The sequence below is a fragment of the Ascaphus truei genome (assembly GCF_040206685.1).
Source record: "Ascaphus truei isolate aAscTru1 chromosome 13 unlocalized genomic scaffold, aAscTru1.hap1 SUPER_13_unloc_4, whole genome shotgun sequence".
Classification (NCBI taxonomy): domain Eukaryota; kingdom Metazoa; phylum Chordata; class Amphibia; order Anura; family Ascaphidae; genus Ascaphus; species Ascaphus truei.
This window is the reverse complement of record NW_027453848.1, coordinates 222,270-234,590: the sequence shown is the minus strand read 5'-3', so window position 1 is coordinate 234,590 and position 12,321 is coordinate 222,270. Positions and strand designations below refer to the sequence as shown.

At 44.0% G+C, this 12,321-nt stretch overlaps 1 long non-coding RNA gene across 1 annotated transcript; it reads right to left on the bottom strand.

Moving 5' to 3' along the window:
* Positions 1–3,719: 3,719 nt before the first annotated feature.
* LOC142474090 (uncharacterized) lies at positions 3,720–9,739 on the bottom strand. Its single transcript, XR_012790116.1, has 2 exons — positions 9,669–9,739; positions 3,720–4,001 (listed from the first exon to the last, which is right to left on the bottom strand). It is a non-coding gene; the product is annotated as an uncharacterized LOC142474090 (long non-coding RNA).
* Between the last annotated feature and the right edge of the window lie 2,582 nt (positions 9,740–12,321).

The following is a 12,321-nucleotide window of genomic DNA, read 5'->3' as shown; positions in this document are numbered from 1 at the left end:
GACCGTCCTATCCACTGGCTCATTATTCGGCAGCCCCTGATCCCCAAGCAACCAGGATAGCCGAAAATGTAAAAGTAGGAGGAGTGTCAGGTGGGTAAGGCAAACCAGGTTCAGTTGGGGGAGCACAAGGGGCAAAAAAGGAGAGATCTAGATGCCCAAATCATAGCATTTCCCCCAGTTGTTGCTATTGCAGCTAAATGTTTGTGGATGTTCCTTAAGTTGAATACCGCTTTGTTCATAAATTGATAATATGCAAAACTGAGTATCTACTGTAGTGTATTGGTTTTCCCATTGACAAATAACACACAGGGACTTGTGAAACTCTTGTTGGCCTTTTATCATAATCTGCCCTCTTTATCACTAATGATATCCCCACCAATAAAACCTACTTCTCTTCGTCTTCATCACTCCACCATCATTATTGTGATAAAACATGGATATCTCTCATAATTTTGCATTGTGTACAGTAGTTCTTTGCACTGATTTCCATGTGTAATTAGCTTAATTCCCTTTCCCCACTGCATTGTGTTGCAGACCTTACAAGGTGAGATATGGAGAATCTTTACTAATCATTGTTCAAAATCTTCTCCTTGACCGATACCATTACCTGTTATAAAGATCTTTAATTACGGTCATTCGCCACTGTAGTGTTACAATTATATAGAACTCTACAGTATGTAGTCCTCGCCAATACTGAAGGGATTAAGCATGTTTTTGCTTTTCTTTCTTTGTGTTATTATGTACAATGTGTTGGTATTTATGATAATTGATTATTTCTCCTTTTTGATTTTGTTACAGTGTGTCAGACCTCGCTTGGAGCCCAACATATTTCCCAGGCCAGTTTAATTACACAAGGAGCAGTTCAGCTTGCTGCTAATGAAACAAGTGAACCACCTCTAATGTACCCAACTCAACCAGCTCGGAAGCTGAGCCACCTCCCAAAGTTACATATTGATGTGCAAAGCAACAAAGAGTTATGTGTGCCAGTGTGGAAAAGGGGTGTTTTAAAAGATATGGAGAAGAGATCTTCAGAGGTGAAGGCCCCCTCACATATGGCTCAGAAGGTTCGTAATAACGTGCTGAGTTCAGTGAAGACTGAGTGTCCGTCAAAGTCTGAGGGAGTACCAAAGTGCTCCACAGTGGAAACAAAGAAGAAAAAGATCCTTTATTCAGCTGCAAAGGATCAAGTCCCACAAACTGCACTGCAAAATAAGGTAAAACCAATGTCAAAGCCAGTAAATCATTCTTCTGCTCCTATACCAGGGAAGTCACCCCATGGCCCACAATCTGGTGACGAGGCTGTTCTGTTAAAAAAGATGAAACATGTGTGTCTCTCAGGTGCCCACATTTCCAATAAGGTATCTGAAAAGATGCAGCAAAGCCGCGAAGGTACAATGGATGCAAAGACACCTGCTGTTACTCATATTAATCCTAAACTGAAGACACCTCAGGAGATCGGGATCAAACGTAAAGATGCAAAGACTCCTGCAGTTACTCATAGTCCTGAGCGGAAGACACCTCAGGACATGGGGATCAAACGTAAATATGCAAAAACTCCTGCAGTTACTCATAGTCCTGAGCGGAAGACACCTCAGGAGATGGGGATCAAACTTAAAAATGCAAAGACTCCTGCAGTTATTCATTGTCCTGAGCGGATGAAACCTCAGGAGATGGGGATCAAATGTAAAGGTGCAAAGTCTCCTGCAGTTACTCATAGTCCTGAGCGAAAGACACCTTAAGAGATGGGGATCAAATGTAAACAGAACAGCAATATCAAGCAGCTAGTGAAGAAAACAAAGAACCAGACCAGCGTTTTCAGTTTTGAGCAAGCGCTGGCTTGTGGTACTGATAATAACCCCAAAGCTCTCAAAAGAAAAAGTGCTAATCAGCCTGGAGTGAATTCAGAAGTCCTTGGGAAGGGCAAGAAGTCATTGGAACCTTCTGAACAAGGAAAGGTGAAAGCCCATCACAGCAACCTCAGCCTCCAAATGATTAACTCTGTTCAAGTATTTCACCCATTGGGTAAAAAAGCAGGTCCCACAGGTCCAGGGGCACCCGCAGGATCCATTACACTTGGAAATAAGCTTGGACCAATGCAAGGACGCCAAAGCCAGACTTCTGCTTCTCATGTTCAGTGGTCTCTTACTGATGCGATTAAAAGGTTCATGGCCAAAAAACAGGACAGTATTTCTGGAATTAAAGGAGTCGGTATTCATGCCAGGCCTAGGCTATTTAAAATACATGAGTACACAAGACCTGACATTAAAACCAGTGAAATCAAACAACATGGGGAAAACAAAGCTTCAGTTAAAGAGAATCCCAAACACTTCCCAGTGATATCCATAGAACGGAAAGCTGCAGTGACATGCATTAAAAAGGTCAGCCAAACCACTATCCCCATTCAAGCTCCTTTCAACCAGAAGCACCAGCTTTCTAACCTGCAGCTTCCTATCAATGTACCCAGCAGAGTGGACAACTTCACTCCATCCTTCTGTCAACAGCCTCTCCAAGAGCTTGAGGTCTCCATACCTATTCCACCAGAACAGAGAGAGGAGAGAGAGGCTATGAAAAGGAAAGCACAACTGGAGAGGGAGTAAGCCTGTCAACATACATCCAATGGGAGGCTACAATGCTTTGTTCAGAGGCTGGACGATCATAACATCTCTAAACTTTACGGATACCCACCATCCAGACTTATTTCCCCCATGAGCTACTTAGGCCCTAAAAAACAAAACAAAAAAAAAAACCCTGACTAATCTGTAACTGATGCCAAGCTCTGTGACTATCTGTAAATAAGATTTATATTTATAAGTCAGTTTGTAACATATTTTACTAAGAATATATTTAAAACTCTTCAATAAAATGTATCTATTTTTAATTGAACTCTTTATTTACCAAATAAATTATTTACAAATGCCAAGGGTTATTGAAATTCTGCAAATTAACTTTAGATTACCCTCTTGATGATACGAGAGAGAGAGAGAGAGAGATAGAGGGAGAGAGAGATAAGTAAGTCAGACCCCACATATGAGAAAGAAACAGATAAATATTTAACTATATGCTTTGTCATGTTGGATGTTGTATGTATGTATGTACTGTATGTCTTTATTTATATAGCGCCATTTATGTAGAAAGCGCTTCACCGCAGTAATACACGTGACAATCATATAAATAATACAAATAACAGATCATGGGAATAAGTGCTTCAGACATAAAAGTAACATTTAGGAAAAGGAGTCCCTGCTCCGAAGAGCTTACAATCTAATTGGTAGGTAGAACATACAGAGACAGTAGAAGGGCGTTCTGGTAAGTGCGTCTGCAATGGGCCAAGCTTTTTGTATGCGGTCTATAGTATCAGCCACGGAGCTACTCACATGCTTCTTTAAGCAGATGTGTTAGAATGTGGGTCTTAAAGGTGGATAGAGAGGGTGCTAGTCGGGTATTGAGGGGAAGGGCATTCCAGAGGTGAGGGGCAGTCAGTGAGAAAGGTTTAAGGCGAGAGAGGGCTTTATGGACAAAAGATAGTTTCCGTGGGCGCCTATATTAACAACTACTATAAAAGGATATACGAAAACCAAGCCTGTTTGCTGTGAAGAAACGTGGCTCCTCACGGTGTGCTTGAAAGAAAAGAAAAAGCACAACACATAGCGTAATACTGTAGAATGTAAGACAAACAACACTTAAGACAACATATAACAGCTGAGAACTGGATAGGTGAATTTAACACAATAAAAACATTTAATAACAGTTAATAATTAATATAATGCACAATACACATGGACATATATTATGTGAACAAGTAAAATGAATGAATTAATGGTTCTAATACTCCGTAGCACCAATGATGATGGTTGCAATGCCTACTCACCAGATGGAATAGGTTTGCAGGCAGTGGATAATTTAGAGAGTATCCCCTCTCATTTCTTTAAGCTGCTCTCTGCTAACTGGCGTCTCCGTCTGCTCGTGGATGTAACTCATCAAACAGGAACTCCTGCAACACGCTGGGGAGGACGTCCGGTAGATGGTAAACAGCAGCAGCTGATTCGGCACGCCGTCGGCAACGGGAAACTAGCCGGTTAGTGGCGCACACAGATTCGCCAATGCGTGGGGATACTGACACCAAGGTGCTGGGTATTAAAATCGCCACCCTACGCGTTTCGAGAGCGCTCTGCTCTCTTCCTCAGGGGTATATGAAATAAAAGTCCAGAGACATCCTTTAAATACAGGGTCCGCAATTTTAGTAAGTAATTTCACCTGCAGCTGATTGCACATGCGCAGTGGAAAAAATGAGGTAGTTCTTGAAAATGGTTGTGTAATCAAACACATGCGCAATTGAACAGTCAAAAATGATATTGCAAAAAGCTACTACAATTTGTATACAGCTGTTATACGTAACAAACAACATTGACATGACAAACTTATTCTGTGAATAACAAATAGCATATATAACTAACAAAATATATTTATATATTTACATAATTAATCTAAATAAAAAATATAATCAAATTTTTTTTTTACGTGATACACTCATATATGAACTTTATAATCGTGATCTATAATGAATTGATGTGCCCATTGATAACTAGTGTAACTTAATATAATGATAATTAAAATATTTGTGAATGTGTTATGCTAATAATAGTGTACTTATGATATATGTAGGAGGAGCCTACTGTTAGAAGTGAAATAGACACTATTATCTGAGGTATGTCTATTGAATGGACGATGGTAATTTTAACCCACCAAAAAGGATTTCAAATCAAATTCTACATTTAAGCCCATTGGGGACAGAGTGCGTAACTCATAAATCCAATAGGATTCTCTTCTCCCCAAAAGGCTCAATGTATTTCCTCCTCTCCAGTGTGGTGTAATACACTCTATCCCTACACATCTTAGACCTTTCGGATCTCGATTGTGCACCTGAAGAAAATGATTGGACACATTGTGTGTAACTAAACCGGTTTTAATATTGTATATATGTTCGTACAAATGTCTTTTTATAGCTTTTGTGGTCATACCCACATACTGCAGACCACATGGACATTCAAGTAGATATATAACAAAAGAACTACTACATGTGATATGTTGCTTGATTTTATACTGTTTTTGGGTTTTATTTGATATAAAGTTAGTTTTTTTGGTACTGTATTTGCATGCCGTGCATTTGTTACAGAGGAAGTATCCCCCACAAAGTGCTGCATTGCGATGAAGAGGCTGCAGTGATGGACAGCTAGGTGCCAGTCTCTGTCCAGTGTAAGGGGGTCACCCCCGGTTCCCCTGATTTTCCTTTGCCCCCTGCCTTACCCCTGTGGCAGTGGGGGAAGGGGACGGCGACTTCTCCTGGCGGGCACCGCCCTCTTGGTTTTGGCGCGAGCTTCGCCCATGCGCAGTAAAGATCGCGCACGCGGTCCCCATAGAAAAGAGCTTTGCCAAGGACTACAATTCCCAGCAGCCTCAGGGGACTGCACTTTCACCTTTGTCACAGGCAGCATTGAAGCCAATAGAGCTGGCAGATTCTCATGCTGCAGAGTTGCAACAATGTTGTGTGCAGACAGGGTTTTTAGCAGTTGGAGCAGGCTAATCAGTCAGAGACCGGAGCAGCTCAGGGAAGGAGGTAGGGTACAGGAGTCGGGGACTCCCTGTACTAGGCCAGCACCCCCAGGGCCCGAGATAGCTCAGCTCCCCAGTAAGGTGAGTGTTGCCAGGGGTAGCCCTCAGGTTAGGGACCCTGCCACTTACATTAGTGGGAGCTGGGAAAGGAAGGTTACCGAGAGTTGGAGTCAGGGAGCTGTAGGGAAGGAAGGGTGCGGGGAGCGAGTGCAGCTCCTGCCCCATATAGGTACCTACACCCCAGGTAGGCCCCAACTCCCCACTAGTTTAGTGGGTAAGTGCTGAGGGAGGCCCAAGATAGGGACGCTGCCCTTAGCATAGAGTGCTGCCTTGTCAGAGTCACGGCTGTTAGTGCTGTGAGGTCTGACAGGCAGGCACCTTGTTGTGCAGCACGTTGGCTGCAGCCTCCAGTGAGCTACAGCTTGCTGCTGTAGGCGCTGGGACTAGTTAGAAAGTAGTGAGGCTGAAGGGACTTGGGTAGTTAGGGGAGTGGGACAGGTCATTACCCCCTACCGGCCATAGGAGTTCCCCAAGCCACTGCAGGTTGCTGTACTACAGGGACAGGCCCTAGGTTAGGGTTCCTGTCACGTTAGTACCACTTATATAGATAAGGACACAGCGGCTGCTGCTGTTCCTGTGGAAGCGGTTCGGACCCACGTTGGGGTCCACAGAGACTGTTTCCAGGTTGGGACCGCCCCTGGCGGTCCGCGTGCAAGGAGTTCGGTGTAGGATCAGACGGAACCATCACACGACTGATCCTTTGTGAAGTCCGTTGGAGATCCGAGCACGGGAGTGCTCGGCAGGTACTATCTAATACACAAGTGCACCCACGGGCCCTTAGTATAAATAGTGACTGCGCAGTCACAAACGATCTCTGCAAGAGTGCGGAACATTGGGTGGGGTTCTTTGGACACTGGGTGGGATCACCTGGTGTTGGGGAAGCGTCCTGCGAGACGTCGCAGTAAGTGTCTCCTTGAGAGAGGGACACCGGTTATGTTGGTACATGTCATGATATGTTATTTTATGTTCCTAAGTAAATGGTATCAGTTATTATATATCACTGTGTGTGAGTATTGATTATTGTGATTGTCCTGCGAGGAACCACTCCCCCTCTGGTGGGAGCCATCGCAGGTGGAGGCGCTGCATCGTTGTAAGTGAGTACCCTAGTATAATTGCCCCAGGTTCCCCGTGGCGGAAGCTCAGCCCTCCTGCGAGCCAACAGGTAATGCACCACACCTATGGTAACACCGTATGTTCTCCGCACCCACCGTGTAATCTGCGATTGGGGGGGGGGGAAACCCGTTACACCTATATTAGGAGCTTTTGTGAATATAATATATGGATATTCGGGTAAAATACCCTCAAGTTCTTTATCCTTTTTTAATATTGGCCAATATTTTTTGAAAGTTTTGCGTATATTTGGTGCCATTTGGTTAAATTGAGTGACAAATGCCAAATTGCCTGTTGTATTAGTATTTTTATTTTTATATTGCAAGAGACTGGTTCTGTCCATCGCTGCAACTTCGGCAATAGTTCTATCTAAGTCCTGTGGGGAATATTTCCTCTCCACAAATTTTCGCTTCAGATCTTCAGCTTGGATTTTAAATGTGTCTGGATGAGAGCTGTTTCTTTTTAGTCTAATGAACTGTCCCTTCGGTATGTTTTTGACCCATGTGGGATTGTGGTGACTTTGTGCATGTAAATAATTATTAGATTGAACAGGTTTAAAATATGTGCTGGTGTGAATGTGGTTATTAACAATAGTGATTTCTAAATCTAAAAATTCTATTTTATTGGGGCTGGTGACAAATGTGAATTTTAAATTATTAATATTATTATTCATATATAACTGAAACTGAGTTAACTGTGCTAGTGTGCCCGACCAAATAAAAATAATATCATCTATGTAGCGCCGCCACAGCACCAAGTTTGCACCATAGGGACAACTGGACCATATATGTTGTTTCTCCCAGTTGCCCATAAATAAATTAGCATAACTAGGTGCAAACTTGGTGCCCATGGCGGTGCCACATACCTGTAAATAAAAAGCCTAATTAAAATAAAAAAATTGTGACAAAGAATAAATTTAATTCCTAAAATCAAAAAATCTTTGTACTCTTTGGAAATAGATGGGTCATTATTTAAGGTGTCCAAGACTGATTCACATCCTTGTTCATGATTAATTATTGTGTATAGTGAATTGACGTCTGCAGTAACAAAAAAATAATGGGGTTGCCACTGAATGTCCTGGAGGGTCTGCAGTATGTGGGTAGTATCCCGGAGATATGAAGGTAATTGTACGACATATTTTTGAAGTTGCCTATCGATATATTGAGATAAATGTGATGTTAACGATTGAATGCCCGAAATGATGGGGCGACCGGGGGGGGAATTTATATTTTTATGTATTTTAGGTATTATATAAAAAAGAGGTAATCTGGGATGTCTATTGTAAAGAAATTCAAACTCTTTTTGAGTAATTAGGTTTTGGTCTAAACCAAATGTTAGATAATTAAATAATTTTTGCTGATATTGTATAGTGGGATTTGATGGGAGGAGTTGGTAAGTGGATATGTCACCTAAAATTCTTAGTGACTCGTTGATATAGTATGATTTATCCATAATTACCAACCCCCCCCCCCTTTGTCTGCTGGTTTTATAATTATGTTTTCATTCTCTTCAAGTGCACGTAGTGTCAATTTTTCATCTTTACTAAGATTATCTGTCTTGACTTTATAACTTCGACTTAAGGTCTCTAGGTCATCTGTGACCATGTGGGCAAATGTGTCCACAAAAGGACCACTTAAAAACTTAGGAAAGAAGGTTGAGGGATTCCTGAAAGTAGATGTACTAGTAGTTAGTGGTAAGTTAGTGTTGGTATCTATTCTAGATATGGCGTCTCTTTGAAAATATTTTTTGAGACAAAGTTTGCGTACATATCGTTGAACATCAACATATAACTTAAAACTATCTGGCCCAGTAACTGGAGCAAAAGATAATCCTTTTGATAATAGCTTAGTTTATTTAATGGTAATTGGAGGGCTTTAGATACAAATCTAATTGGTGGATGTACCATGTGATGGCTTCCATTTTATTTTTTGGCAGAAATGACATCATTTTAAGTGATTGGATAATAAAGGAACTATTGGATCTCAATATAAATGTAGAAAATATGCAGGGCCAAAGCTATGACAATGTTGCAAATATACGGGGAAAGCATAATGGAGTTCAAAGACATGTTGAACATGAATCCACGTGCGTTTTATGTACAATGTAGTTCTCATTATTTGAACCTAGTGGTTAACAACACTGCCAAACCCAATATAGGTGCCATTTAATTTTTGGGCTTAATTCAACCGTTGTATAATTTCTTCCCCAGGTCCATCAACAGATAGATCATTCTTTTAAAATCCTTACCCAATTTAACACTAAAGAGAGTTTGTGAAACACGTTGAGAGTCTCGTATTGATGCAGTTAGACCAATTCGATACCATCTGGGAGCGCTCTATGTTGCGTTAGTGTATATTAAAGAAGATGTGACATTTAAAAGTGAACATCATGGCCCCCAGAGTAGAGCTGTTGCGTACACTCTCGCAAAATGTATTTGTGACTATAAATTCATATGTTGTATAATATTTTGGTATGACATATTAAGTACAATCAATCCAGTGAGCAAGCAGTCTATAAACTATGACAAAAACAAGTCCAAAGACCAAATCTGGGGCTCCAAAAAACAATCCCAACAGTAGATTTGGGGCCCTGTTTGTTTAAATCAAAAACACTACAGTAATGTCCAATCCTTTGTCTCATAAATAGAAAGGTATCCTTACCAACTCCACTTATAAATGGTGTAAATGATCAGTCTAGGGGTTTACAGTATATACATGTAGAAAAGATGGCGCCTAGCTGGTTCTGCTCTGTTATTGAGCTATCACAAATCAGCTGTAAATGTTCACATGGAATGGCACCTAGTTAACTTTTTTAATCAATAACTGTAGACTTGCTAGTCGGCCAATATCATAGACTCTATCCTCAATAATAACAAAGTGGAGACTCACGGTTATCAAAGGGTGCATCAGTTCAATCCTACTCCTGTGGGTTGCTGCAGGGCACCTTTTGGTGTGTTGTTCGCTAGGTAGATAGTACAAAGTGAAAAATGTGCGATGCACAACCGGAACGAAAAAATAAATGAACTGGAGAGAGGGTACAGCAACTACACAATTTGCTTTTAATAACTCATCTAATCAAATGACCGGCAACAAAACGCGTGCGCACACAGAGGTTTTCAAACATCTCTATGGAGCTTGGTCCCACCCCCCGTTCGCGTCACGTGTCACTCACGCGCGGCGCGCTCACGGGACGATCGTGCACCACTCCCCAGCTGCGACACAACACCCGTAACAATGCCCACCTGTCTCCTGCGCTCTGCGTCCAATCACAGCTCCCGCGGGGGCCACACCTCCGTTCCGCCTCTCACTTTCATTGCTCCAGTCCTCCTATTTAATCTCTGCTTGCTCAGTTACACATTGCTGAGCATAGACCATAGTAGCCTTGTATTCCTACATTCCTGCTTTGCCTTGCCTTGTGCCTTGCCTCTCTTGCTTTCAGTTTGACCTCATGTGTACCGACCCGGCTAGACTCTTGGACGCTCTCTGTATAACGACCCCAGCTTGCCCTCGACTACCTGCATCTCTCCATCCCTGACCACGGATATAGGACATTCTTTTAACCCAACAGCTCCAACCCTCGACCTCGGCACAACGGACATCTACCGTTACTGGCTCCTCCTCATGACCGCGGCAAGTATCTGGACTACCCTCTCTCTCCAACCCCGACCCGGCTACGCTGACAATCCAGGCGTGCCTCCACTGCTGTGGGTGCGCAGTTTCTACTTTCCCACCTCAGTACCGGGGGTCCGCCTTGTTCGTGGTGAGTGCAAGGGTCACAATTAGAGAGGGTTGGGGTTCCTTACAATGCATCTGATCTCAGACGCGCTATTAGAGAGGGTTGGGGCTCCTTTGAATGCATCTGATCTCAGACGCGCTATTAGAGAAAGTTGGGATTCCTTACAATGCAGATTTCAGACGCGCTGTTAGAGAGGGTTGGGGCTCCTTACAATGTATTTGATCAATGCATTGTAAGGAACCCCAACCCTCTCTAGTGTCTCCATCAGTGCCAACAGTGTCAGTGGCCATGTGAGACCCCACCCTCTTCTTCTAACACATTTCTTCACCCTCTCACCCTCTTTTTCTGCTCCCTCTCTATTGCTCCCCCCTCTATTTCCCTATTTCTCCTCCCCTTCTATTTTCTGCCCCCTTTTCACACCTCCCTCCTCAATTTATTTCTCTTCCCCCTGTCTCACTCTTCCCCTCCCCTCTCTCTTCTTCTCCTCTCTCTTTCCCAATCTTACACTCTTCCCCCCCATCTCTATCTTTTTATTTCTCACACTTCCACTCACTCCCCCACCACCCCCTCTCTCTCTTTCTCCCTCCCTCTCGCTCACTCCAACATCTCTCACACTCTCCCCTCCCCTCAGCTATCACTCAATGTTTGGACTAATAAAGTTGTTGAAGTATCCCAGCAGCCTCTCTGAGTCAGTCATCCGCAGTTGCGCCGGAATCCGCCATCTTTACCCGATTTTCTTCTGACGGTGGCACGCAGGAGTAGCTGAGGTGAGCAGGCCCCAGACCGGAGATGCAGGTGAGGTAAGCAACCAACAAACCCCCTGCACCGGTCAATTCCGTGGCCCAGCGGAGCTCCCTCATGCGCTACCCCAGTGACTGACAGCCATACAGTTTGCCACACTGCATACGGAAGCGCAGGACAGATCTCCACAAACTTTATCACTCAATGTCACCCTATTTTCACTCAATCTCCCCCTCCTCACACTGAACCCACTGACAACACACACAATCCCCCCTTACACACACACACACAATTCTGCCCCCAAAACACACACACTATTACAATTACACACAATTCCTCCTTCCGGCATGGACCGGTGAGGATCGGTGCAGCAGAGGCCTGGCAGAAATCGGAGGCCAAGCAACCATATGCAGAAGTTGGGCCCGACCTCTGGCCAATTTTTAACTAAGTGGGGGAGTGAGAGGATGAGGGGGAGACATGAGAGGATGAGGAGGGGGGGGCGAGAGGATGAGGAGGTGGGGAGTGAGAGGATGAGGAGCGCAGGGGTTAGTGAGAGGATAAGCAGGGGGGGGTGAGAGGATGAGGAGGGGGGAGTGAGAGGATAAGGGGAGGGGGAGGATGAGCAGAGGGGGAGGATGAGGAGAGGGGATTGAGAGAATGAGGAGTGGGGAGTGAGAAGATGAGCAGGGGAGGAGAGAGAGGATGAGCAGGAGAGAAGTGAGAGGATGAGGAGGGGGAGTAAGAGGATGGGCAGGGGTGAGTGAGAGGATGAGGAGGAGTGAGTGAGAGGATGAGGAGTGCGGAGTGAGGATGAGGAAGGTGAGTAAGAGAATAAGGAGGGGGAATGAGAGGATGAGGAGGAGTAGAGGATGAGGAGAGGGAGGGGAGAGAGGATAAGGATAGGGGTGAGAGGAGGAGGGGTGGGTGAGAGGATGAGCAGGGGGAGTGACAGGATAAGGGGGTGAGAGGAGATGGGGGGGTGAGAGGATGAGGAGGGGGTGAATAAGAGAATGAGAAGGGGGCGAGAGGCTGAGGAGAGGTGGGTGAGAGGATGGGGAGTAAGAG